This window comes from Coffea eugenioides, chromosome 8 (assembly GCF_003713205.1).
Source record: "Coffea eugenioides isolate CCC68of chromosome 8, Ceug_1.0, whole genome shotgun sequence".
NCBI lineage: Eukaryota > Viridiplantae > Streptophyta > Magnoliopsida > Gentianales > Rubiaceae > Coffea > Coffea eugenioides.
Window position 1 is genome coordinate 14,791,570 of NC_040042.1, and position 27,524 is coordinate 14,819,093.

Sequence of the window (27,524 nt, forward strand, 5' to 3'; positions counted from 1 at the left end):
GAAGGCGAGTAAGGACGAGAGCTCGGTAGAGACTAACCTAGACTAGTTTCTTTGATTTTGTAATGGTTCTCGTTCTAGTGCTCGGCACGGGCTGGATGTATGGTGAATTGAGAACCTTTGTATATTCGATGGTTGTACTCCCTTTTGAGATAGAAATGTATATAAATTTCACTTTAAGTTTTGGATTGTTGATTTATTTATTCCTGTGGTTTATTCCGGTTTTAAGTGAGGACTGAAGTGAACGACTGAGTCCCGGGGAGATCTGGGCAGGCGGTCCGCCGAACCCTTTGGTTCGTCTTAGGGGGAGGTGGGGCTGTCACAGTTGGTATCAGAACCTGCTTCGCGTGGTCTCTGCGTGGAGTGAGCTTAGGCTAAGTGGTGAATAAGTATGACGGGTGAATAAGTATGACGGATTAAGTGCTCGTTGGGCTTAAGCTATGGAGTTATGACTTGTTATAGGCCTTAAATCTTTCTTCCGGTATTTGAGGACAATTGATAGGTACGTCAGGTAGGAATCTCGATTGTAGATAGTTTACTCTTGGGACTGGCCAGCTCGAGATGTGAATTGTCTTATTTCGGATTCTCGTGCCCGAGTACTCTAGAGTTGAGGCGATGCTAAGTATGTGAGATTTGCATTTTAGGAACATGAACAGGCTTTGTTTGGCTAGAATGAGTACAAGAGGTCAACGGACGTTAGTTTGGATAGAAAGTGACGTGAGAGACCGGACGGGATTATTTAACTTAACTAAGACTGGGACGACATCGTCTTTTCTTTTGATTCGCCCTTATATTGTTACTACATGACGTTAGTTTGTGTATTTGTGTATATGATTACTTATCTAACTTGATATGTATGTGTGTATTTGATCATCTGTCTTCTTGATATATAGTGTGTTATGTGTGTATATATGTCTAATGGTGTAGTGATGTGCTAGAAATTAGTTACTTTAGTTAACTTACTGCGTTTATTCACTAAATTACCTTTTTGGGAAAAGAAACAAAAAGAGAGGGGAAAAATAATATAGAGGGAAGACGTAGTCGCGGGCGTGGTCGTGGCCGTGGGACCAAGCAAGCCCAAGAGCCAAGAGAAGAAAGGGAAACAACAGCTGAACAAGAGCAAGGACCGAGGGTTGAAACCGGGGACCAAATGGCGACGGCAATTCAACAAATGACAAACATTTTAGCAAGGTTGGTGGACCAACAAAGTCAAATTCCTGTGAATCAACCTCCGAACCCTGAGATAGGAGAAGATCGGGCTCTTGAGAGATTTCAGAAGTTTGCTCCCCCGAAATTCCTTGGAGGGCCTAATCCGGACATAACTGAACAGTGGCTGGAGGCCATGATCAACATCTTTGCAGCTTTGAACTATACCGAACCAAGACAAGTGAACTTTGCGGTATTTCAATTTGAAGGACAGGCCCAAGCGTGGTGGAACGTGATTAAGGTAAAGTGGGAAAGAGAACAAACCGTATGGACATGGGCTAACTTTCTAAGGGAATTTAACGAAAAGTATCTCCCACCTTTAGTCCAAGAAAAGAGGGAGGATGAGTTTATTGGATTACGCCAGGGAACCCAAAGTATGGCCGAATATGAAACGAAATTTACCAAATTATCTAAGTTTGCTTCCGAATTAGTGGCCACGAAACAGAAAAGGGTGAGACGGTTTATACAGGGATTGAATTTAGAAATTCAAGAAGCTCTAGCGGCGGTTCAAGTTAATACTTTCACGGAAGCCCTTGAGAAACCCGAAAGAATTGAGAATGCGAAAGCACAGATAAAAGTCTCCCAAACTCGGAAAAGGGGTGCACCTGGTAGTGTGACTGATGAACCAAGTGAATGAATAGCACCTTTCAAAGTGCAGAAAGTGAACCCTTTACCCCGGCCACCATGGACATTAGGGGCGTTAGAAGAACGATCCACAAAAGGAAGTCAAGTAGGCCATGGGGAGATTTTTCAAACAAGCCAACAAGTGGCTTCTTCCTTGACTTGTGGATACTGTGGAAAGGCCAATCACACTGAGAGTGATTGTTGGAGGAAAGGGCGGAAGTGTTTGATTTGCGGAAGTGGTGACCACCAGGTTAGCAACTGTCCGAGGAAACAGTCACGTGAAAGTAGTACTCAGCACTGGAGGGCACTAAATCAAAACAAGCGAATGAAAGAGGGAACCGAACAAAAGTACCGGCAAGGGTATATGCCTTAGACAACCAACAAGCTCCTGAGCCATCTGAAGGTAAAAATTTCGAGGACGAAATTTCTTAAGGGGGAGAGAGTGTGAGGATCCGTAAAATTCTTTATATTTTTCTTAAAATTCCCTTTTATTTGAAATTATTACTTTAGAATAGCCTTACTACTCATTTACCCACAATAAGTGCAAATAAACATAGAATCAAGGGTTTTTCCTTTCGTTTCCAAATTATCGTAAATTAGAGTTTTCACGTCTTTTCGTAGTGTGATTAACCGGTACGGAGTGTGTACTACATTTGGTGATTAAGAGTGAGTTTTAGATGATATTAAGTGTGTGATTGGAAGTGAGAATAATAAATGAGAGAATTATTGTGACAGCCCCACCTCACCCTAAGGCGAACCAAAGGGTTCGGCGGACCGCCTGCCCAGCTCTCGCCGGGACTCAGTTGTTCAGTTTAGAGCGATCTAATACGTTCCGGAACATACAAACGCACGTAAACAAGTCAAAATCACAAAATAAAAAAAATGAAAACGGAGTCGGTTATGAATAGTAACCGACACGTCAAAATCCAACCAAACGTCAAGCAAATATTTACATCTCGAAATTAAGTATATACAACCCAAAGGGCATACCAAAGTGACTCAAAAGTGGATACATGTACGGTTTGCCAAATCCAAAAGAGAAACGGACCCAAAAGTATATTTAGGGTTTCAATCAATGAGCTATACAAAAGATATGTCCAACTAGCTCAATTCGGCAACCAATTGTCAAATCCAGTCCAAAAGTATTTATTTTCCTGTAAGGAAAACAAAAAGGAACAGAAAGGGGTGAGCTTGCGCTCAATGAGGTACCATACATATAGCAGTAAAATCATGGCATTTCACATTTAACAAATCAGGTACACATGCCAGATGTAAAGTAAAGGAACCAATGATTCACATAGGAAGGATACAGGTGGCTCTCAGGAGCCAAATTCCCATTTGCGTCACCGAAACTTGATCGAAATAATAGTTGACACTCCGTCAACGTTACAGAAGTAACCAATACCGTAGACTCCACTTTCTTCGATTCCTTCCACCTCACATACCCCCACCGGGCCCGAAATCCAATCAGATCAGAATTGGTAATACTCGAGTATACCGGAATCAAGGGTCTCAATACCCAAAGATCCCAAAACAGACTATCGTGGTTCGTTATCTAATCGACCAGGCCCTTGCCGGCCCGACTCGAGTAACTGGCCACAGGTGTTGAGCTCAGAGGTCACAGAAAGGTCGTTGGATACAAGCTTCCAAACGACGTCAGAACAGATACAGATACAGATACATTCAGAAGCGCACTCAAGATATTTGGCATATGAACAGACAAGAGAACGAGTGTGATAAAGTACAGCCTCGCCTCCATTTTTATCAAAACAGTATTTGGCTCCAACAGTCATAAATCAAGTATTTCAGATATCCAGATATTTCACATAATGGGTAGCAGGTAGTGGAACACTCACCGGTTCAAGTCAGTTTTCACTTCAGATTGGCTTTAATCGCCAAGAAACCCTAAAAGAACCAAAGTAAAACAATTGAAGGTTCCACTTTCAAAAATCGAGTATACAGAATGCACATGTGAGGCTCGACTACCAGTCGTATGCCTCGCCAAATAATTACTAATGCAAGGGTGCAAAACATGATTTTTGGAAACGAAAAGGTAACATGAAGACCTAGGCTCAAACAACCCAAAAGCCCTTCATTTCTACCAAAAGGCAATTCAAACTTAAAGGAACCAAACGGCCTAGAAAATTGGACAGCATTTCCCCTAAATTTGCTTACTTTTCCAGCCGTCATGGCTTCATTATTTTTCCTCAGCCAGTCCCAAAGTCACACACAACATAAGTTCATTCAATAGCCGTTTAGTAAACTCCAAGTAGTACAAGTACAATTCAAGCTAGGGAAAAGTCCGGAAATGAAAGTCATGCCCTAAAATATTCCAATAAGCACAATAAGACTCGATTACAAGTCATAAACCAATGCCAAATACTCCCAAACTAGGGTTCCACAAGCACACACAAGCAATAGAGGAAACCAGAAAAATCCGGAAATGGAGTAAGTGTTAACCCGGAAAAAAATAGTTTTTGACGTCATTATGCGGTTTTGGTACCAATGGCACTACAATATTCGGATGAAGGTGAAAGACCCACCGTTTCGAAGCTAAGTGATAGGGTTACAATATTAAAGAAGGTCACTCAGCCCAGTTTCGAGTGTAACCAGGTCAAAAATGCATGAGACTACACCAGAACCGCAAAAACAGGTTCACAGAACGCATTCTAGTACAAACATCATAAATCGAGCTACCTAAGTCCAAATTCAGAAATTCCAAAGCCATCTGAAAGCTAAGAAACAGGGATACATTTCATCAGAAGATCTCAACAACCAATTCGGAATCATTCCTATCAAAAATAACCAATTACAGAAGCAATTCCCAAATTCGGGTAAAACCAGGGCAGCAAGGGTAATTCCATCGTTTCTCAAGTTACGCTGCTCCGATTGACCTGAAATTTTGTAGGAACCTCTAAAATATCATTCCCTACAACTTTTATGTTTTAATCCAAGGCCAATTCGGCCTCTAACTATGAGCTACAAAACCGGGCAGAATGTAGGAACATGAACCCTAGTTTTCCAATTTTCCTTCCAAAACAGAAATTTCCAGCAATTAACCACTTTTTCCACCTTCTAGCTTCATTCTAGATCATTTCCAATCATCATACATAGCCACACCATAACAATCATATGAAATCAGAAAAATTCATGAACAAAAGAAAAATCCATCAATCTCACCCATAGGTCATGAAATCATCCATAAAATGACATGCTCTACCACTAGAAATCCTTAATTGATCATTATTAGCATGAGAGGGAAGATATTTAACACCTCACCTTTGCAACTCCAAGAAACAAGACAACTAGAGCTTGTTCTTCACAAATGGCTCCACTCAACACCTTAAACTAGCTTAGCAACTCACTTTTATGGAGAAATTTGGAATTTAACCGGTAGGTTTGCAAGATTCAAGCTAGAAATGAAGGAAAATTGAAGAAACTCTCTCTCTCTTTCTCTCCTCCATGGCCGGCCAAGAGCAAGGGAAAATGAAGCTCATTTTGGTCAATTTTTGGTATTTAGTAAAGTTGGTGAATAGTGGTCAAAACCAAGGTCCAATGAAAACGCGACACCTAGCATCTCTTTTGGCTTATAATTATCCTTTTGTCTCTCCACTCTCATCCATATAACAACCTCTAATTATCTCTTAGCACCTGGTAAAATAAATCCGGTATCCAAAACTTAACCTAACTGGCCGAATTTTACCGAACTTTCCGCACTAGCGGGTCCCACGTCCGATATATACTCTTAATTTCTCAAAAACTATTTGATACTAGAAAAATCACCTAAAAACTCCATTTACTCATAACAATTATCTAGAAATTTTTCCTAAGCAAGAAAATGCAGAAAACATGCCATTAAAGATATAAAACCTAGAAAGATAAAAAAACCTAGAAAATGGAAAAGTTACGGGTTCTCACAATTATAAGTGAAAACCCTAGTACGCACGATTTAAGAAAAATCGGGTTGAACTGACGGGTACCGTTTGTTACCGATTGAGTGCACCACTTGACCACCATTTTCTTACCATAAATTACCTTGATATTAGTGCAAAATATCTCCCTCAATCTCAGCATGGAGTGGCCGAAATTTTTGACCAAAACAACAAGAGAAAAGAAAAAAAATTGAGATTGAATCTTGTGGTGACACTTGGCGGTCATCCACCTAACTTTGACCCAAACCAATTACCATCTTATAAACCTTCTTGAAGCTTCATTTTCTCCTCCATTCCAGCCTCTTGGTCGTGAGTTTGAGAGAAAAAAAAAAGAGGAAGACAAGCTAGCAACTTCACCTTGAATCCAACTTAGTTGAGTGAAAATCCAAAATCCAAACCGATTAAACTTTCATTTTAGTGCTTAGATAGTTGTGTGTGGTAAAAGTTTGGGAAGAAAGTGTTTGGTTTCTCACCTACAAGGAGCTTTTGGAAGGTACCATGGCTGCCTATCCCTTTACTCTTCATTAATCTTGTTTAAGTTTGGATAGAAACTCTTATTCTTGGTTTATGACGGTAAATTTGCTAGTTTGGAATGATATGTGGAGTATGGAGCTAGGGTTTACATTTTCAGCCTTGCTTATGGTTATTCATCTAGTAATGGATGTTATAGAGCTAGTAATTGTTGGCTTTGATACTTGAATGCTTACTAGATATGAAATTCTAGAGGAAAAGCTCAAATTCCAGGTTTAAGTTTTTATATTCCCCTATTCTGCCCGGTTCTAGTTCACCATGATAGAGGCCGATTCAGGCTTGGTACAAAACATGAAAGTTGTATAGAATGATATTTAATAGCCGCCTGTAAAATTTCAGCTCAATCGGAGCAACGTAGCCTTCAAAAAGATAGAAATACCCCTGACTACCATAGGTTTGGACAGTTTTGACATTTCATCAATCTGATCGTGTCTTTTCACCTTGATACATACTGAACTAGCATTTAGCCAAAACACAAAAGTTGTAGCACTATGTCTTAGATTTCCAACGTCCCTAGAATCACCTCGTTTGGACTTTGGTAACCTGAGTTATGGTTGTTTACGCATAGTGCGGTTAACTAGCCCGAGTGTGAGATTCTGGTTCTGTAATTTGACATTTTGACTTAGATACACTACAAACTGGACTGAGTTGTCTTCATGAAAGTTGTAGGACTTTATCTTAGCTTTGAAACAGTGTAAATTGTACCTCAATCCGATAAGTGTAGCCTCAGTTGTGTCCGTTACGCAAAATAACGTCAAATCTGTCTTTTGTTTCTTGACTTAAACTTCATTTCCGCACATGCTCCTAGCTTGATTTTGTACTTGTATGACTTGGAGCCTATGGAATGGCTAGTGAAATGAGATGATTTTGTATATGGCTTTGGGTTTGATTGAAGAAAGGATTGAAGTCATAAATGGCTGAAAAATAGGTAAATACAAAGGGCGTGCTGCCCAAATTTACGCTCGAGAATTAGGTCGATATACTTGCGACTTGAGTAAGGTTTGAGAGCAAATACCACGTGAACCATCTAGGGTATTTACGTTTTCTTTGTCATTTCGACTCAAATAGCGATTTTAAAGTTTTACAAGTGAGTCTAAGTTTTAAAAATATTTTACTTATGTCCTTTGGTTTCAATGTACACTTTTCACTACCAAAACCATATTTATACTTTGTACTAGTACGTATTCGACTTTTTTTTGACTCACTTACATCCTTGATGGTTGAAGCATAATGTGTTCATTTGATTACATTAGGATACCTTGGTGATTGAGGGTGTATCCGGAAGGAAACTTTGGACATTCTTTGCTTAAATAGGTGAGTGTTCCTTGTTTGTTATATTTTCACTGACTATGTGGATTGTTCTTGATTATATGATTTGTTATGAACGAATGATAACATGTTAAATGTTTTCAATGATTATTTCAAATGAGTTTTCTAGGCGAGTGTGTACTTTATCGCACTCGACCTAAATGAATGTGAAATTTTCATTGATTAAATGATTAAATGTTAGTTACGCATGATGTAAGCCTTTTGGTTGAACTGGCCCCTGCCCTTCGTTACCAATCGACTCGAGCCAGAAGCGGACTCGGTCGGGCGATATAGTGACCCTGGGTGTGAACGTTTGGTATACTCGAGTATTATCTTGTTGTCGGGTGGAGCCTGGCCAACGTCCAGGAGGGGGTGAATGAAATGAACGAACGAATGTCAATGCAAACGAGGGTTTTACTTATAAAAATGTATTTTTAAATGATTGGAGGAATAAGGGGAATGACAGGAGAATGAACGAATGAACGAATAGCTCCATGTGAGCCTGTATCCTTTTAATGAATGTGTTGTTATCGCTTTCCCTTGTATATGTTTCTTGAACTGGATTGATTATTTGATTATGTGTTCGGAACCTCACTGAGCTTTTAGCTCATCCCTTTAGTTTTGTTTTCCTTAGCAGGGGAAGGCGAGTAAGGACGAGAGCTCGGTAGAGACTAACCTAGACTAGTTTCTTTGATTTTGTAATGGTTCTCGCCCTAGTGCTCGGCACGGGCTGGATGTATGGTGAATTGAGAACCTTTGTATATTCGATGGTTGTACTCCCTTTTGAGATAGAAATGTATATAAATTTCACTTTAAGTTTTGGATTGTTGATATATTTATTCCTGTGGTTTATTCCGGTTTTAAGTGAGGACTGAAATGAACGACTGAGTCCCGGCGAGAGCTGGGCAGGCGGTCCGCCGAACCCTTTGGTTCGCCTTAAGGGGAGGTAGGGCTGTCACAACATCCTTGAACTCTAAATTTCATAAAATCTGATTGAAACAAAAGTATTTGAAACAAGGCCTGTTGCTTGGCATGACATATTCTGAGCAGACCAAATACTTAGCCTTCGAGGAGCAGTTACTCATTGATTCAGTGAGTGAAGAAGAACAGGAAGAACAGGCACCAACTACTGAGATACCTGAGGTTGACTTAGAACAAGAGACTCAAACTGCTGCTCCTTAGCCTACTGCAATTCAATCAGAAAAGGTTCCTGAAACCATTTACGGCTACCACGTGTACAGATCATTAAGTAGTGTTTAAGGGGAGCATCTGTTGGTGCAATATACATATAACTTATTGGTAGTTGGTAATCGGCTTGATAGCTAGTACTTACCCAATATTGGTTAGCCGTGATCGGTTAATGGAAACTTGTTGGTAACATTCATTTGAGGCTGATTAATGATGGGTATAGGAAAATTGGCTGTATTACAAGAAACTCATCAACTGTGGTAGATGAAAGTCGCATGGGACATTGATTAGTAACTAGTCTTCGTAAATCGGCAACTGGGAATATATTGGCCGCTATGCTAGCTCAAAGTTGAGAAAGCTCATAAGTGCGAATAGTGAAGAGGAAAGATTAGCGATTATGGCTACATGGTTTTTAGTGTGTAGAAAGGTGCGCCAATATATGCTCATCGATGTTCACAAGTGTCAATGCAAAAGGAGCTGATAAAGGATCGGATACTGACAAAGAATAGAGTTGGTGAAACAGTTAGCAAAGGAAGGATGTAAGAGTCAGTTGCTCTCCCTATAAATTAGGAAAGCGGTGGTTACGTTATCTCTAAAATATGGGATTGGGTAGTTACTGCTACCCATGAGGGAGATAGGATCATAACGTGGAACATGAAGGAAGTGGACTTACTAGAAGAAACCGTGGTTGATCTTTTGGAGGGAAACTTCCATTATAAATAGACGACGATTCAACAGAGTGATGGGGTTACAGGGGAAGAAGAAAGGAAAGGAAGGGGAGGAGGGAGGAGGGAAAAGGAGGGAGGAGGGAAAAAATGGGAGGAGAAAGAAGGAAGATAAAGAGGGAGGAAAGAAGAGAATGGAGGGGAGAGGGGTGGTGGTGGTGTGTGATGGGTGAGAATGGTGAGCAGTGGGTGAAAGAAGAAAGGGAAGGTAGGATTTGTTATATTTTTTTAAAATTTTGTATTTTTATTAGTTGTATTTGAGATTGTATTTAGAGTAATTTTTGGAATGTTTTGGGAATGTGTTACTGTAATATTGTATTTGAAAAATAATATTTGAAAAGCACCTTAATCCAAACAGATACATGGATATTTGTAAATATAACCAATCATTTTGAGTTGTATAAGAATATTAAATTATCACTATCTTTCAGTGTCCTTCTAGTTTCTCCACAAAGATAAGATAAATTTGTCAATTTTTTTTCAAAATTTTCATATTCTTGAGTGCTTAGTGAATTAATTCTATTAATGCAAAACTTAGTCAATTATCAGGTATCATTGTATCCTAAAGATTAATTTGAGAGAGTCTTTTACGCGCCAATACAATAGGGCAAATTAAACTTTAAGGAAAGTGACATTGCAAGGCGCCTTGAAGCCACCTCTCCTCATCCAATATTCTGGTATAAAAGTTATCCTAAATCTTTGTTCTGCCAATCTTGAGGTTTAATTGTGTTCCACAAAACTGGGGTTCAAAAAATTAAGAATGATGCAAGGAACATGCCCATGGAGAAAATCAAACAGATTGCCCGAGTCTACACTATAAGCTTTATAGGACCATTGTCCAAGAATGGTATACACGTGACATTTTAAGGGGTATGTCTGAGTACTTTAAGATATGTATTAAAATGTTTTTATGCTAAAAATGTAAGGGGACAAGTTGAATGAAAGATCATAAAGGAAAAACTACAAGTAAGAAAGTTATATTTATTTTCTTCGTAATAAATATAACTATCTTACTTCTTTTATTAACAATTATTGTAGTATAGAAAATGTGAAGTCCGTATTATAAAGATCACATTTCGAATGCTAGAAAAAGATATATTTTTATTTCTCTTCGAATACATTGAGATGTGGAGTGAATTATATTGGGAATATGGTGGACCTAATAAATATATAATTCGTATGAAATTCTTCAATTGATTTCTCTCTAATTTTGTTCTCGGAATGAAAAGTAACTATTGAGAAGAAACACCTCAAAAGAGTCCATAAAAAAACTCAATATGTAAGTCATGAATCCAATTTTGACCCAAAAACTTAAGTTGTTAGATTTTGGATCCTTAATTACATATTAGCCACACTTTCTCCATTTCCCGCACCAATGTGGAATATAATTCTTTACTCATGAATCTAACAAATCTCCCTCTTCATGAATAACCCTTCACATTAAATCCAAATTTACAAACCCTTTTTAAAGTCCACTTTAATACTCAACGCAAGCTGACTTTAACACCTAAGGTCTGTGGCGACCCCACTTTCCCCTAAGGCGAACCAGAGGGTTGGCGGGCCGTCTGCCTAGCTCTCGCCAGGACTCACGCAAGCAATCTAGCCCAAATCCTTCCGAAGAATAAACTAAATCCTCATTAACTTCAAAGATAACAACATTTATAAGATAGCCAATCGACGGCTCCTAAACACCTCACGCGTTGCATTCAAGAGGTAAAGCCATACCACACAAATACATACATACAAGCCAAATATCAGAGTTAGGATTTACACTTTTCCAGCTTCAAGTGGCAATCCAAAATAAAAGATACAATGCTTAACTTGGAATTCATTACAACCCGCAATTTAAATTCAAGTTGTTCAATTACATTCATAGAAAATATGAGCAGCTCAAATTCTTTCAAACTTCACCACCTGTAAGGAAAACAAACGAACGTGGGGTGAGCTAAAGCTCAGTGGTGCCCCAAAACATGCAATCACATAAGGCAAATAACGAGTATTTAAATTTCACACTTAAGAAAAGCAGATAACAGCACAAGGTAGGATACAGGGGCTCTCAGGAGCCATTTGCCTCGCTTGATCAAAAGTTATCGTAGTTGACCCTCCGTCAACTCTCACTACTTACGGTCCATGTAGATTCTCTTATGTTTCTTACTCCGGCCACCAGACATACCCCAGCTCCGGGCCCGCACGACAAAATAAAGGAAGCAGTATACTCGACATATACCCTTAGGAAATTGGTCGAGGGATTCACCCAGCGACGTTATGTCCAACACGTGGTTACCAGGTTAGGATAAGAGGCCCTCCCACCCTTAAGGTGTGGTACATTCCCCTGCCTAGTGAGTTAGTACTTGAGATAGGATAAGAGGCCCTCCCACCCTCAGGTGTGGTACATTCCCCTACTCAGTACTTAGCACATGAGATAGGATAAGAGGCCCTCCCACCCTCAGGTGTGGTACATTCCCCTACTCAATGCTTAGCAAGTGCAAGCAAGATATTTCACGAAAACATTTCACACAAGTCACCACTCGAACGGCTAGTGCGATAAAGTACACACTGCCCACTTCGATGGATCAGAAAAAAAACATTTTCCGATTATCACATTTCAAGTCAAGAAAGCACTTTAATCAAGTAGGCGTAGAACAAGCAGGGACACTCACCAAGAGTGAGATTCAGATGTCAAGTTGGGAATCGAATTCCGCGTCCTCGCAATATCCTAAAATACCAAATTTTGAAACTATAAGTTTCTATTCAGTTTTTAAGCTTATACACATCGAGGTTTATCTAGTATATTACTAGTTTACTTTCCCATAGTAATTCAAGAATCTACTTAGGTTGAAACTTGACAAAAGTATGTTTCTTATAGTTTTTCTTGATATACTTTTCCTTATAAAAAGGGTAACTAGTATTATTTTCTTGAAATAAGTCGGTAAACTACTTGATATCAAAGCTAGAAAGATACTTTGAAAAATTTCTTTAAAGCTACGGTTCTTGCAAAAATTATCACTAAAAACTATTTTACCTAAAAATAAAGTTTCTTGCCGAGCAAGTTTCTACGTTTTTAATTAAAGTTATTAAAAACTCATATTTTGGAACTTTTCCTATAGTCAACTAGTTAAGAACAATTCTTAGAGAAAAGAAAGGAAGTAAAACAAAGCCTGGGGTTTTCGAACTAGTGAAATCATCTTCTAAAAGTAATAAAGCTAGTTTAAGCTTAAAGGAAGAAGTATCGAGTTGGCAAGGTTTAGAAAATCCCTACACGAAATCTCTAACTTTAACATACAGTGCTAAGTTTTATCGTACCATACTAGAGTGAAGATATATTTAAATAGCTTGCTTAAAACTTTCTCAAGTTCACAGGACCAAAACGGATTCCTTACGATTCCGATTTGCAAGCACGTAATATTTCAGATTCGTCAATATAGCAAACTAACATTTCAAATAGAAATCTCACTAGGGCTTCATCAATCATTAGCCCTAGATTTCAACAGATTCATTTCTGATCAAGAATAAAATGAATGACCAAGGCTTCGTCAATCATTAGCACTTGGTTTTGGCAAGCTCATATCACATCTTAACTAAATCAAAATGAAGGTAAGGCCTCCAAGAAATTCCAGCAATTAAATTTCATCACCCTTTAATACTTATAAAATCATTCAAAGGCCAAAAGCTTCATCAATCATTAGCTCTTGACAACAATTAAACTTGTTCAAACACATATCAGTACAAAACCAAGAAGAAAACCCACTCTCAACTTGGCTACCGAGAAATTTTCAAATTCAAATTTTCTTTTCTTAATTCGATGGTCAAGAGACTTCCAGCAAATTCAATCCAAGTGTCCATTAAACTTTCAACTTTTACTTGCTAGATTCACTAAACATACATCCTATAATCTGACCAACCCAAACTAAAACAAATGATACACAAAATCAGAGAATAATCTCACTCAAAAACCTCAATTAATTCGACCAGCTTGCAAATCAAATTCCAGCACTTTGCTTCAACATTTATGGTCAATTCAAGCAACAAATCAAGTGTTCCATATCTAAATATCTTATAGAACTTTAAAACAACATATTCCAGGCATTTCCAACCATTTTGCTCCAAGGAACAATTTTATAACTAAGCTGAAGTTCAAACTTAACCTTCGGCTACCAAAAAAAAATCCAGCATTTACATTCCAGTATTATATTTTTCTTTGGTTCAATCTTCCAATATATCGAATATTTCATCGCTAACTACTTACACAACTTAAAACACACATTTTTCATGCATTTTGAAACCATTATATTCCAAGGGAAAAATAAAATAAAATTCCAAAAACCAATTGAAATTTCCAGTTCAACCTTGCGGCTTCCAAAATTTTCCAGCAACTTATATATCTTAGATCAAATTTTCCCTCGGTTTAAACATGGTGATAGATACTCAAACTCGACATGCAAACACTTAGCTAGCTAATAAAGATTTCCATTTCAAACCCAGATTCAAACAGGATCTAAAATCATCCAAGAAAATCCAGAAATCTGTCCAATTAGTCTCGGATGTCCATGCATGTAGCAGATTCGGTTTCATTTTTTTTTTCTGGTTTAAACCAAATAATTAACTACATGCAGAGCTTAATTATCTTGTTATTAACTAGCTAATTATGGTTATAACTCAAAACAACAAAATTAAACCAAATGAAGCTATATTAATCAAGTCAAGCTCTCGGCAAAACCAACATTTTGCGCACATCAACATTTTCTTTCCTAAACTACTCATCCGGCTGTCTAATCCCAACATGCAAGGGCCTTAACCAGGTTGATCATCATGTCTTAGGTTAGGTAATCACATTTATAAACTCAGATTACTACAGCTAGCCAAGATTAAAGCTGCATTTCCTGGTCAGCTCTCGGCAAAACCATATCTTCCAAAACAGATTTTTCTAATGCTTTTGATTCATCATCCGACTGCACAGCTCAACAGGCATGTCCATAGATAGTTCAATCTATCACTAATCAACTTATTCTAGCTCAGCAATTACCTCACAAAGAAGATTATACGCACGGCAGAAAGCTGAAGTTTCTCCCCTCTTGGTTCACACGCGATTGAACGTGATGTTCCTGGTTGCAGAGGTTGCAATAGTTGCGGCTGGAACTGATGGAAATGGTGACAATTAGCAGCTGGGTGAGGTTTAGAAAATGCAAAGGAAACTCACGCACGGCCTCTCCCTCTCTTTCCTCAAGCTCACTGACAGAAACAGAAAAGATTTCAGCTCGCAGCTTCCTTTTCTTTCCTCTCGGATTGCAGAGTGCGGCTCAGTCTCTCCTTCTCTATCTCAGTCGATGTTAACGAGGTGAAGGTGGAGTGTGATCTGAGGTGAATTGTTGCAGAGGAGGTGGAATGGAGTTGCGGTAGTGGTTTGTGATATAGAAATGAGGAGGGAGAAAGGTGGTGCCGCGGTTTTGAGAAGGGGTTGAGTGTAGGAGTGGTAAAAGTTTTGCATTGGCCGGTTAGGGTGGTGGAGTTATAATGTTGTCCAGAAATTTTGATGGGTTTGCATGGTAATTTGTGAGGTAGTGGAGGGTATTTTGGACTTTTCACTTTTCCTTCTAATGACCACTTAAGCCCTTGATTCAAGCATAATCTCACGAATTATCCCTATGCGTGATTTAAACTCCTAATAGTGTACAAATCTCGCGAGGGTTTCGATTATCGAAATTTTTACGTCCTACGAGTACCTAGCATACTTAAACCATTTTTATCGAAGTTTATCGATTACAATTTAATATTAAGGTTCCTAGTAATTCCTAACATTAGTACCTAATTATTTAAACTATTAAAATCAAGTTTGACCTTAATATATAAATTTAACATTCTTAATATTCGTTTATCCATTTATATCAAAACTTATTAACTTAATCATTATTAACGCTTAAGATTAGCTATCGGAATTCGAAGAAATTATTTGTTAAATCAATGAAATAATTTACCTTCGAAATATGAGTTTAATGTAACAAGGCTAGAAAATTTAATAGTTTAGCACAATTCTTTTATTTTGCACATAAAATTTATTGGTTTTGGTCTTAACGTGAAAATTCTTATTAACATTTAACGTTAGCAACTAATTGGAATTAATCATTGGATTTTAAATAATTTGTTTTAAGATAGTAAGGTTATCGACTCAAGTGTCATTATTTTAGCATAATGGCAACTAAGAATTCCAACGTTTTATGTTAAGGCGGAAAATAATCTAACTCTAAAGATATTAATTTAGTCTAGCAAAACCAAGAAATTTCATAACTTAGGAAAATTTTATTATTTTTCACATAAACTTGTTTTTACGTACTTAATTGCAAACAAGTAAAAATAATGCTAGAAATTATTAAGGAATAAAAGAAATGAAATTGAAATATGCACTGGCTTATATATTTTTCAGGGTTCTCACAAGGTCACTTTTTCTCCTAATCATGGACATACTCTTCTTCAACATCTAAATTGCATTCTAGACTCTGGCCAATCCTTGGTTCCTTAGTCTAACACCGATTGGACCCTCTGCCAAATCCACGGTACACCTGGTCCATTGCGCACTTGTTCCAATACTAGCCAAATTCTTTAGTACTTTGGTACTTTAGTCCACCGTCAAGAAGAAAATTTTCATCAGTCCGACTCTGAGAAGAATCCATCTGCCCATGAATAGTGCAATCTAGCAATCTGAAACTCTGATACCACTTGTTAGGATCCAAGAGTGGAACACACAACTATTGAGATATCAAATACATAACAACTTAATGACAAACAAGTCATAACATGGAAGATAAACGACACACAATATTTAAAGTGGTTCGACTCTATCATTGAATCTACGTCCATGGAGAGAAATCCATTCTTTATTATGAAAGAAAAATTCAATATAAGAATACAATTTGAACCCAAATCTAACTCTTGTATACCATCTCTCATCTCCCAAGAGCCCTCTCTCGCCTCCATGTATAAGGCTACATGTTCCCCTTGTATGGTTCTTGTGTGTCCTTGTATAGTATATCAATCCACCTATTTATAGGGAACATTATTTTGCCAAAATCCAAATAAAAATGGAAAATTAGTGGTAATTTCTAGACTTGTATAGAATAGGAATAATCTCTAAATCCTAAACAAAATAGAAAATTTCTTGACTACTATTTCAAGTAACTAAAATCAATTAGGAAATTAATTACTTTCACACAAATTAAGAAATCTGCCTAAAAGATATAAAAATCAATTTCCTAACAAATCTCCATTTTGGTGAATATTTCTTTTATCAATCATTTGCCTTCAACTACCAAATAATATGGTACTGAACTATACATCCGAATCAATACAGTTCTGACACAAATTAATTCAATTAGTAAATGAACATGTGTAGTTACCCTGAATCCAACCTCCAGTGACTTGTGAGAATGTGTTTCAATTCACTATCTCTCTTTGCAGGATTTTTTCTCACCATCACTTACAATTTGGGATTCCCTTCTGTGAGTTTATTTCTAACCATTGAGGTAATCAAGTGATAAAATCACTATAGTTCTTCCTATGTTTAGGACTGTCTCGTCATTTGTGGTTTCCAAAACTCCACCTGCAACATAAAACTCGTTACTATCAGAGTTTTATGGTATTTGGAAATTAGATTCCATTCTTTAAGACATATGCCACAGGACCTAAGAATATAATTGGAATCTAAAATCATGGGGATGATGTATCAATCAGTGGAGTTGTGAGAAAATTTCCTCCAATTTATATTCAAAATCAACATTGGACTCCATCTTTTTCTTGACCCTTGAATTACCTGCCTAGGTTCATCATTCCTTGACCTTAAATCACCTGTCTAGATTCACCGTCAAGTATTTCCATGCCTTTTGACTTTCTATCGTTCACCTTCAATGCTTCTTACCAAACTCTTGAAACAAGCATACCACCCATTAAATTATTCTATTGGTAACAGCCACCAATCTACTTGACTCAATAGTTAACTAGTATCCAACCATGAACCCCGCTCTGATATCAGTTTGTTGGGATCCAACCATGAATAACCAATCTCTTGATCCGACTAATTAGTTTGTTGGGATCCAAGTGCTTGTGAGTAGTCCTTTCTCGCTGTGAGACCCCAAAATTTTACTTGTCTTTACAGCTCTTATTTGAACTTACTTGCTTTAGATTCTTGGTTGTTTTAATGGTTGAATTTGAGCCAAGGGAGTGAATTTTGTTAAGAAAAGTTTCATAATCTCAAGTTGTTAGAAAATCTAGAAATTTTCGCAGGAGGCTCTGCGCAGTTTTGGGAAATTGGCTATAACTTCATATAGGAAAGTTGGAATTGAGTTCCATTTATTGCATTTGAAACTAGACTCATAGAGATTCTTACGGTGTAAAATTCAGAGTTTGATTCAATGTCTATAAATTCTAGGAAATTGGCAAAGTTGACTGAAAATTCTACCCTGCACAAGTAAACATAGGAATGTTGTAGTAGTTTATGACTCAATTTGGACCAACTTATAAACGATTATTAGTATTTGAAGTCTAGTTTTTAACAAGCCAAGTTGTATGAATTTGTTATATTTATAACTCAAGTTATGATTTTTCTAAAGGAAGGACATAAGTTAGGGTTTTTGTGCATACTAGGGTTTTTGGTGTGTTTTTTTTATGCATTTTGGTAGTGTGATTGTGAGGACTTGTAAAATCCCTCATATTTTCTTAAAAATTTCCTTTTATTTGAAATCCATTAGTTTACAATAGCTTTACTACTCATTCACCCCCTTAATAAATTGCAATTAAATATAGAATCAAGGGTTTTTCCTTTCGTTTTCTTGTTATTGTAAATTAGGGTTTTTGCGTCTTTTGGTAGAGTGAATAATCGGTGAGGAGTGTGTACTCAATTTGGTGGTTAAGAGTGAGTTTTAGATGAGAAAAAGTGTGTGATTAGAAGTAATAATAATAAGTTAGTGAATTGTAAGTGAAAACCCTAGTACGTGCGAGTTAAGGAAAATAAACTTGAACCGACGGGTACCATTCACTACCGATGGAATACACCACTTGACCACCACTTTATTACCCCAATCTCCTTGTTTTAGTTGAGCTAATTAGCTGTTAATTAACCCTTAAGTCAGCCACCATTATTGACTAAGGAAAAGAGAGATATTTTGGTGGAAATATTTGTGATTAAGCCATTTGTCAAAAATCCAACAAAGATCTTGACCTTTGACCAAGACATTTTGCTTTCTTCTTATCTTTCTTCTTGGCTCATTTTTCTTCATTTTCCTTCATCTTGGTCGTGACTTATGAGAGGAAAAAGAAAAGAGTGAAAACCATTTCATTCCATCTTGATTTCTAGCTTAGGTGAGTGAAAATCGAAAATCTAAACCGATTAACCTCTAAATTGGGAGCTTAGGAAGCTTGGTGTGCTAAAGTTTTTGAAAGGAAAGGTGAAGGATTTCTCTTGCAAGCATCTTAGAGAGGTATTATGGCTGTCTTCCTTTATCTCTTCCTTACTCTTGCTTACGTTTGTATAACAACTCATGCTTGTGGCAAATGATAGTTCTTTTGGTAGTTTTGATGGATATGGTTGATTTTGAGTTAGGGTTTGAGTTGTTCAGTTGTATTCCTTGTTGTTTAGAGAGCATATGATGTCTATAATCTTGGATAGGGAGTTGCGATAGTGGTGTAAGACATGAATGAGCATTTTCTACTTTGGTTTCATCAAATTCCAATTTTAAGGATTGAAACTGCCCTGTTCTGACCAGCATCATTCGTGTATGTTAGAGGCCGAATTAGGCTTAGGTTAAAACATTAAAGTTGTAGGAAATGATGTTATATAGCTTCCTGTAAAATTTCAGCTCGATTGAAGTATTGTAGCCTGTGAAATGACCGAAATATCCCTGACTACCAAAAGCCTCATTTCATGGACAGTTTTGAGATTTCACAAGTTTGGCTTCGTTTTTCACCTTGATCCGTATCAAATCAGCCTTTGGCCAAAACACAAAACTTTTATTCCTAGGTTTCAGCTTTCCAACGCATCTGAAAATGCCTCAAATGGAATTGTGTAGCTTGAGTTATTGCCGTTTGAATTCAGTACTGACAACTAGACTGACCATGAACTTCTAGTTCTGTAATTTGCAAATTCGACCTAGATCAACTGTGAACTGGGTTAAGTTGTCTTCATGAAAGATGTAACCTTTTGTCTTAGCTTTGAAACAGTATCAGGTGTACCCCAATACAATAAATGTAGCTCTGGTTGTGACCAAAATGCTATAAGATGTCAAATCTGTTGTTTAGCTTTTTGTCTTCAAAACTGATTTCCGATTGTATTATTACACTTGTGTTGTAATTGGATGATTTTGGAGCCTAATTGAAGGGTTATGTTAGTAACATTACTTGTGTGTGATTGTGGGGCTGAATTGAGAAAAACAAGGAAGCCATAAATGGCTGGAAAAATAGCTAAATATAAACGGCATGCCGCCCAAATTTTCACTCGAGGACTAGGTGTGTGTACTTGTGATTCGAGCAAAGAATTGAGGTTGAATTGAATTTGAATTATCTAGGTTATTCGAGTCCTCTTTCGTAGAGGCATATAAGCTAGAATTGGGCCAAAACTCGTACCCTTGGAAAAATCAATAGAAATACGTTTTTCTCGTCTTTGTGACTCAAATGCGAATTTCAAAGTTTAGTTGCTTCTTTAGCAACACCAAAAGAGCGAGCCTGAATTTTCTAGAGTTTGATACGTAACATGAATCCTATCTGAATGAGTTTCATTTACCTGATCTTCTTGAAGCTAAACTCCTATGTTTCGAACCCTAGTTGATTTCAAGCTTTTAAATGATGTTGTATCGTAGATTTGGACTCCAACCAAGGAGTTACACCTGAACGTGATTTTTGACAAGCACTAAATCTTTGGTGAGTGCTTCCAAATACATGATTGAACTTGATACTTGATTAAAATCTTTACCAACATGATCGGATAAGATTTGCTTGATTTGGTCGGGTAAGTGTATACTTTATCGCACTTGACCTAACTCAACTAAACACTTGATATCTCATTCATGCTTGTACAAGTGACTTGATTTGCATTGACCTGTACTTGTATTTGTACTTGTGCTTGACTTGTAAGTACTGAGCGGCAGTATGTACCACACTCGATACGAGTGGGAGGTACCTCTCATTCCCGTCTCCGTACTTTTCTCTTGACTAAGTCGATTGGTCATCAGCTATAGTGACTACTTGGGAACCCAAACCCCACTGGCTAGTTAATCGAGTCGAGCCGGCAAGGGCTTGGTCGATTAGATAACGAACCATGGGTATCTAGTGTTGTCGTGTGGAGTGCTATCTCCTCGACTAATCGGTATGCTCGAGTATTACCACCAGTGTTTAGTTGGTGTTCGGGCCCGGTAAGGGGGTTGAATGGTGGATGGATTGGTGTTAAGCGAAATACTACTGGATTGGTTACTTTACTTGAAAGTTGACTGAGTGTCAACTAATACTTGATCAAGCTCTGGTGAAGCAACGGGAATTTGGCTCTTGAGAGCCATCTGTATCCTTATACTTTGATTGTTATTTGTAGTGTTATTGTTTCTTTTAGAAAAAGAATTTTACACTCGCTCATTTTGAGATTTGCTACTTGAAGTGTTATTGCTCACTTTTATGAACTTGTTATGCTCGCTATTTTGCCACGTTGATACTTGTACTTTTGATTAATGATCAACTTGCTATTTGGAACCTCACTGGGCTTTTAGCTCATTCCACACCATTTGTTTTCCTTATAGGGGATATGAACGAGGCGTGAGACTTGTACAGGCTAGCATAGTCTAGTTTTTGGATTTTGCAATTGCACTCGCGCTAGCACCCGACTAGGGTAGATTGTATTTGGGTTGTAAACACTTTAACATATTTGGGCGTGTATAAGCCTTGTAGTTGGATTTGAGCATCAATGTATATGTTAAGTTTGAAATTGTTGTTTCATTTCTTTTCTATGGCCGTGATATCTTTTCTCGAGTTAAGCATGAGTGAGTCCTGGCAAGAGTTGGGCGGACGGTCCGCTAAACCCTAGGGTACGCCCTAGGGGGAGGTGGGGTCGTCACACTCGTAATCTGAAATTTTGATATCACTTGTTGGGAAGAAACACCTTGAGAGAGCCCATTAAATAGCCCAATATATAAGTCAGGAGTTCAACTCTGATCCAAAAATTTAAATTGTTAGGTCTCAGACCCTTACTTATATATTAACTGCTTTTTTCCCATATCTCAAACCAATGTGGGACATATTCTTTTATTCATGAACCTAACAGTAACCTAATAAAAAGACTCCATAAATTTGCACAAAAGGTGTGGAACAATACTTCTTTGTTGAACCAAGGAGTATGAGAACCATAATTAAAAGAATTTGTTTCGTCCAATATTTTCTTCCCTAAGTCTTCATAAGGGATGATTTTAAAAAATGTTTGAATACAAGATGAACCATAATATAGACTTGAACAGTATGAGAGATGCAAGAGAAAATTGCTTGAGCTGTCTCATTTTGTTTGAAAACGTATGTGCTTTTCATGAAGTGACAATAATTATTGTTACTTTTATTTCGAGGGAGTATATCTTTAATTAAAGGGTTAAATACCAAAAACCCACATGTGGTTTGACTAATGTTCACTTTACCTCCCTATGGTTTGGAAACCTACAATTTGATTCCCTGTCGTTTCAACTAAAGTAAAAGTCTAACGGAAAACATCTAAACTAATGTCTGAAAGGAAAATGTCAAAATTGCCCCTCTATAAGTCAAACCCTTGGAAGAATGTTTCGTGCATTTGAGAATGGGTAAAATACCAAAAACCCCCCTGTGGTTTGCCAAATGTATACTTTACCTCCCTATAGTTTGGAAACCTATAATTTAACTCCTTGTCTTTTCACCTAAAATGAAAGTCTGACAGAAATACCGTTATTGTAAATATTTTCTGTTAGACTTTCACTTTAGTTGAAACGACATGGAGTTAAATTGTAGGTTTTCAAACCATAGGGAGGTAAAGTGAACATTAGTCAAACCACAGGGGAGTTTTTGGTATTTAACCCTTAATTAAAAGTAGTAAACTAATAAAGAACTAAAGTGTATTACCGTCATTAAATTAACACATGCGACTTGCTTCAATCGAACACATCGATTGAATTTAGAAGGAAATCCATTTGGCTACTGTCGACTTGATTTCATGCTTGGTGGGAGCTTGATCTTTTGGTGATCCAAAAAAAGCAGTATACGATTTTAACAAGGCTCTTAAATTTCAAAAATAAACCTCAACAACTAATGAAATGGAAGGGTTAAGTAATATATCTTGTGAGAACCCGTAATTTTCATTTTCTAGGTTTCTCGTATTTTTATGGCTTGTTTTCTGCATTTTCGTGATTAGAAAAATTTTCTAGATAATTTTAAGGAGCATATATAATTTTTAGATGTTTTTTCTAGTATCGAATGGATTTTGAGGAATTAAGAGCGTATACCGGACGTGGGACCCACTGGTGCGAAAAGTTCGGAAAAATTCGGCCAACTAGATTAAGTTTTGAATACTGGAGTTAATTTACCGGGTGTTAAGAGATAAGTAGAGGTTGCAATTTGGATTGATATGAGAGAGAAAAGTTAGGTAGATATTTAATTAAAGGTGACAAGTGTCACCATGTGATTGGGCTTACCTTAAGACTTTCTTACCATTGACTTAAATAACCAAAAATGACCCAAAAATCTTCCAAAAATCTTCAAGAAGAGCCGGCCCTCTCAAGCTTTCTTTCTCTCTCTCTTACTCCAAGCATAAGGAAGAAAACACTTCAATCTTGTTCCAAATCATCACAACCAACCATCCAACCTTGATTTTTCTCCATAAAACACCAAAAGTAGTGTTTGTGAGTTGTTGTGTGAAGTTATTTGGCAAGTTAAGGTGGTCCATAGCTCTCTCTCTCTTGTTTTAAAGGTAAGTTGTGAAGAACCACCCTCCTCCTTTAATTGATGCTTAAATCATGCTTAGTGGTAGTAAGAGATGCAATATTATGGATTAATTCTTGATTTGTGGTTGAAATGATGGAATTTTATTATTTTTGGGGATTTTTCTGTTTTAATATAAGCATGATTGTGTGGCTATCTATGATGATTGGAAATGGTCTATAATGACTTAAGGAGGTGGGAAAAGTGATTAATTGCAACCAATTTCTGTTTTGGAAGAAAATTGAAAAAACTAGGGTTCTTAAAGGAGCATTCTGTCCGAATTTTTAGGTCCTATATAGAGGCCGAATTGGCCTTAGATCAAAACATAAAAGTTGTAGGGAATGACATTTTAGAGGTGCCTACAAAATTTCAGGTCAATCGGAGTAGTGTAGAATGAGATAAGTCGAAATTACTATTGCTGTTCTGGTTTTACCCGAAATAGAGAACTGCGCCTGTAATTGGTTGTTTTGGCTAGAATTGCTTCCGAATTGGTTGTTGAGGCCTTCTGATGAAATTTATCCCCGTTTCTTAGATTTCAGCTGGTTTTAGAATTTATGGATTTGGACTTGTAGAGCCTGAGTTATGATGTTTCCGCTAGAATGCGTTGCGGTGAATCTGTTTTACGTTGTTGATGAAGTATCTTGAATTTTTGACCTGTTTACACTCAAAATTGGGTTGAGTGACCTTCTGTGATGTGGTATCCCTGTATTTTAGCTTCGAGATGGTGGGTCTTGCACCCTCATCCGATAAGCGTAGTGCAATTTGTGCCATTACCGCAAAATGAGGACAAAAACTGTTTTTTTCAGGGCCAAGCTAGTTACATTTCCGAAATTTCTGGTTTCCTTGATTGTTTGGATATGCTTATGGAACCCTATTGGGGTCATGTTTGGCCTTGGTTTATGACTCGTTATCGAGTCTCATTGTATTTGTTTGCATGTTTTTAGGGCGTGACGGTGGTGCACAACGTTCTTTTGACGGAAGTGCATGAAACCACATTTGCTAACGTGGTGAGTGTACTACTCACTTATGTGTTATTATATGACTTTGATACTTGAACTTGAGATGTTGAATGTTAATTGATTGAAGTGAGAGTGTACTTTATCACTTTCACTTGTTGTTTCGCATGTTATTGGAAAGTTATTGGAATGTTATATGAAATGAAATACATGACTTGGTGTTGTTTGGACGAGTCTCCAACAACTACAAATGTTATCCTTGAGCTCAACCCCATTGGTAATTGATTGAATCGAGCCGGCGAGGGCTTGGTCGTGCCAATTAATGTGCCTTGGGGCAATATTTTATGGAATCTTGTAGTATGAGAGACTCTTGATTCCGGTTTACTCGAGTAATACCACAATGCATGTGTTTGGATTGCGGGCCCGGTTGGGGAATGTTAGGTGGAATGGAATGGAGGTAAAGTGGAGTCTACGGTTGGTTATTGTTGAAAATTGACGGAGAGTCAATGGCGTTTGATCAAGAAATGCAAACGAGGAAAAGGGCTCCTGAGAGCCACCCGTATCCTTTTATCCTCATTATCGATGTGTGGCTTTACTTATTTTTGGTAAATTGGACTGTTATGCTTGATGCATCTATGAACTTGGTTGCTTGAGTTGTATTCTCACTGGGCAATTAGCTCACCCCGTTCCTTTTGTTTTCCTTACAGGAATATGACTTTTTTTGGAATATATCTTGATAGATGGTTGCCGAATGAACTAGATGAATGTCTCTTTTGTATTGTATATGAAATGGGACCCTAAATGTATCATTAGGGCCGTTTTCACTTTTGATTTGGCAAACCACATATGTAGTGACTTTTGTATCACTTTTAAATGCCATTTTGGCTTGTAAATGCTAAATGTTATGTTGTATATGTATTTCGATGTTTGGTTGGGTTCGGACGGGTCGGTTACTATTCATGGCCGACTCCGAATTTCATTTTTTTTTTATTTTGGGTTATTTTGCCCTTTTGCCTTGTTTACGCGCGTTATAAGTTCCGGAACGTGATAGATCGCTCTATACTGCACCGTTAGTCCTGGCGAGAGCTGGGCAGGCAGTCCGCTAACCTCTTTGGTTCGCCTTAGGGGAAGGTGGGGCTGTCACAGGTGGTATCAGAGCCTAGGTTTGAATTAGCCTGGGTGTTATAGAAATGCTTGATTTGAGGGTTCTTTGTTTATGGCCTTTAAGCTTATATTTATGGTTAATTGCTCTTTTGGTGTAGGATGGCCGGACAGGGTGAACCTAGTGATAGTCCTCCGGGCGAGAGACCACGCGGAGCACTCCCAGTGATTCCGTACCAGATACGGCCAGGAGGGGCCGTCGTACGCTGGAGCCCGTCTAACCGTCTCCGACGGTGTGAGTGTAAACATAAGTATGCCTATCCGAACGCTCTGGTGTTTGCTCTGGACAAGGAGCGTAAGGAGTTGGCCGGAGAGAATGCTCGACTTGAGGCCGAGGTGACCCAACTTAGGGCGGCCAATGAGAGACAGGCCGAGCGCGTTGAGGGCCTGAAGTACGACGTGCTTGATGCAGAGGATAGGGTTGATGACCTCTGCGCTCAGCTGAAGGAGGTCCAAGAGCGCGAGAGTAAGCGAGCTCGCAAGGTGAAGGTTCGAGCTGCATCGATCCTGAACCTTTGCGCGGACGTGGTTGAGGGCGTGAGTGACGAGGACTCTTGCGCGGGTCCTGAGGCTGGGGTTGGATCCACTCCGTCGGGTGGGTCTCATAGCTCGTCATCGGTCTAGGTTACGACTCCTAGAGTTGTTTTGGATAGTTTTGGTTTTGTATATAGGGCGGATAGGGAGAAGGGCCTTAGCTAATCATTTTGTACGGCTAGATTAGCTACGTGTACATTTCTTTTGATGAGGCCATTCCCTTGGGGATTGTCCATGCTTGTACTTGACTTGACTGAACTTGACTTGACTGATTGTATATATGTGTGTTGTTTGCCTTGTTTGGAATGTATATATGTGTGTTTGGAAAGTTTTGAGTTTACTTACATGCAATGTTTTATATTGGTTTAGTACCATTGCCTAGATCAAGTAAAAGTTTATGGAAGGAACACGTAGTGGACGGGGACGTGGGCGCGGTAATAGACAACCCACACCGGATAGGGGTACTGGGGAAACCTCTACTGGACCTAACCCTGACCCCAATGTGCAAATCGCTGCCGCCATGCAGCAAATGACTAACTTGCTAGCACAAGTGGTGCAGCAACAAGGCCAGAATACGAACCCTAATCCTGGAAACCCCGGAAGGGTAACCACATCGAGAGCGAAGACAGAGCTCTCGAACGTTTTCAAAAGTTTGCTCCACCCAAATTCATTGGGGGACCTGATCCGGATGTTGCCGAGCGATGGCTCGAGAAAATGGTTGATATTTTTGCGGCCTTGCACTACACCGATGAACGGCATGTGACTTTTGCCGTATTCCAGTTAGAAGGGGCGGCCCGTTCCTGGTGGAACGTCATACGCCAAAAATGGGAACGGGAGCAAACGCCCAGGACTTGGGTGAATTTCATCCGGGAATTCAATGCGAAATTCTTCCCTCCTCTAGTTCAGGAGAGGAAGGAGGACGAGTTTATTCGACTCCGCCAAGGAACTCAATCGGTGGCGGAATACGAGAGCCAGTTCACCCGTTTGTCCAAATTTGCGCCTGAGCTGATCATGACAGAGCAACGGCGAATCAGGCGTTTCATCCAGGGCTTGAACGTCGAAATCCAAAAGGACCTCGCAGTGGCTCAAATCAATGCTTTTAGCGAGGTCGTAGAAAAGGCCCAAAGGGTAGAGAGTGCTCGATTGCAGGTCCGGAACTTCCAGGCGAAAAAGCGGGGCTTTCCTGGAAGCAGCTCTGGACAAGGGGACAAAGGTACTCCCTCCAAGTTCGGACGCGGAGCTGGAGGTGGACGACAGTCAGGTTCCGGCAGAGGGGCTCAGTCTAGGGGCGGCCCAGCCGGGAGAGGCCAAGGTGGAAACTTCCAGAAGGGCTCAGGTTCGGCATCTCGTGGACCTTGCGGGTACTGCGGAAAGCCGAATCACTCTGAAGACAATTGCTGGAAGAA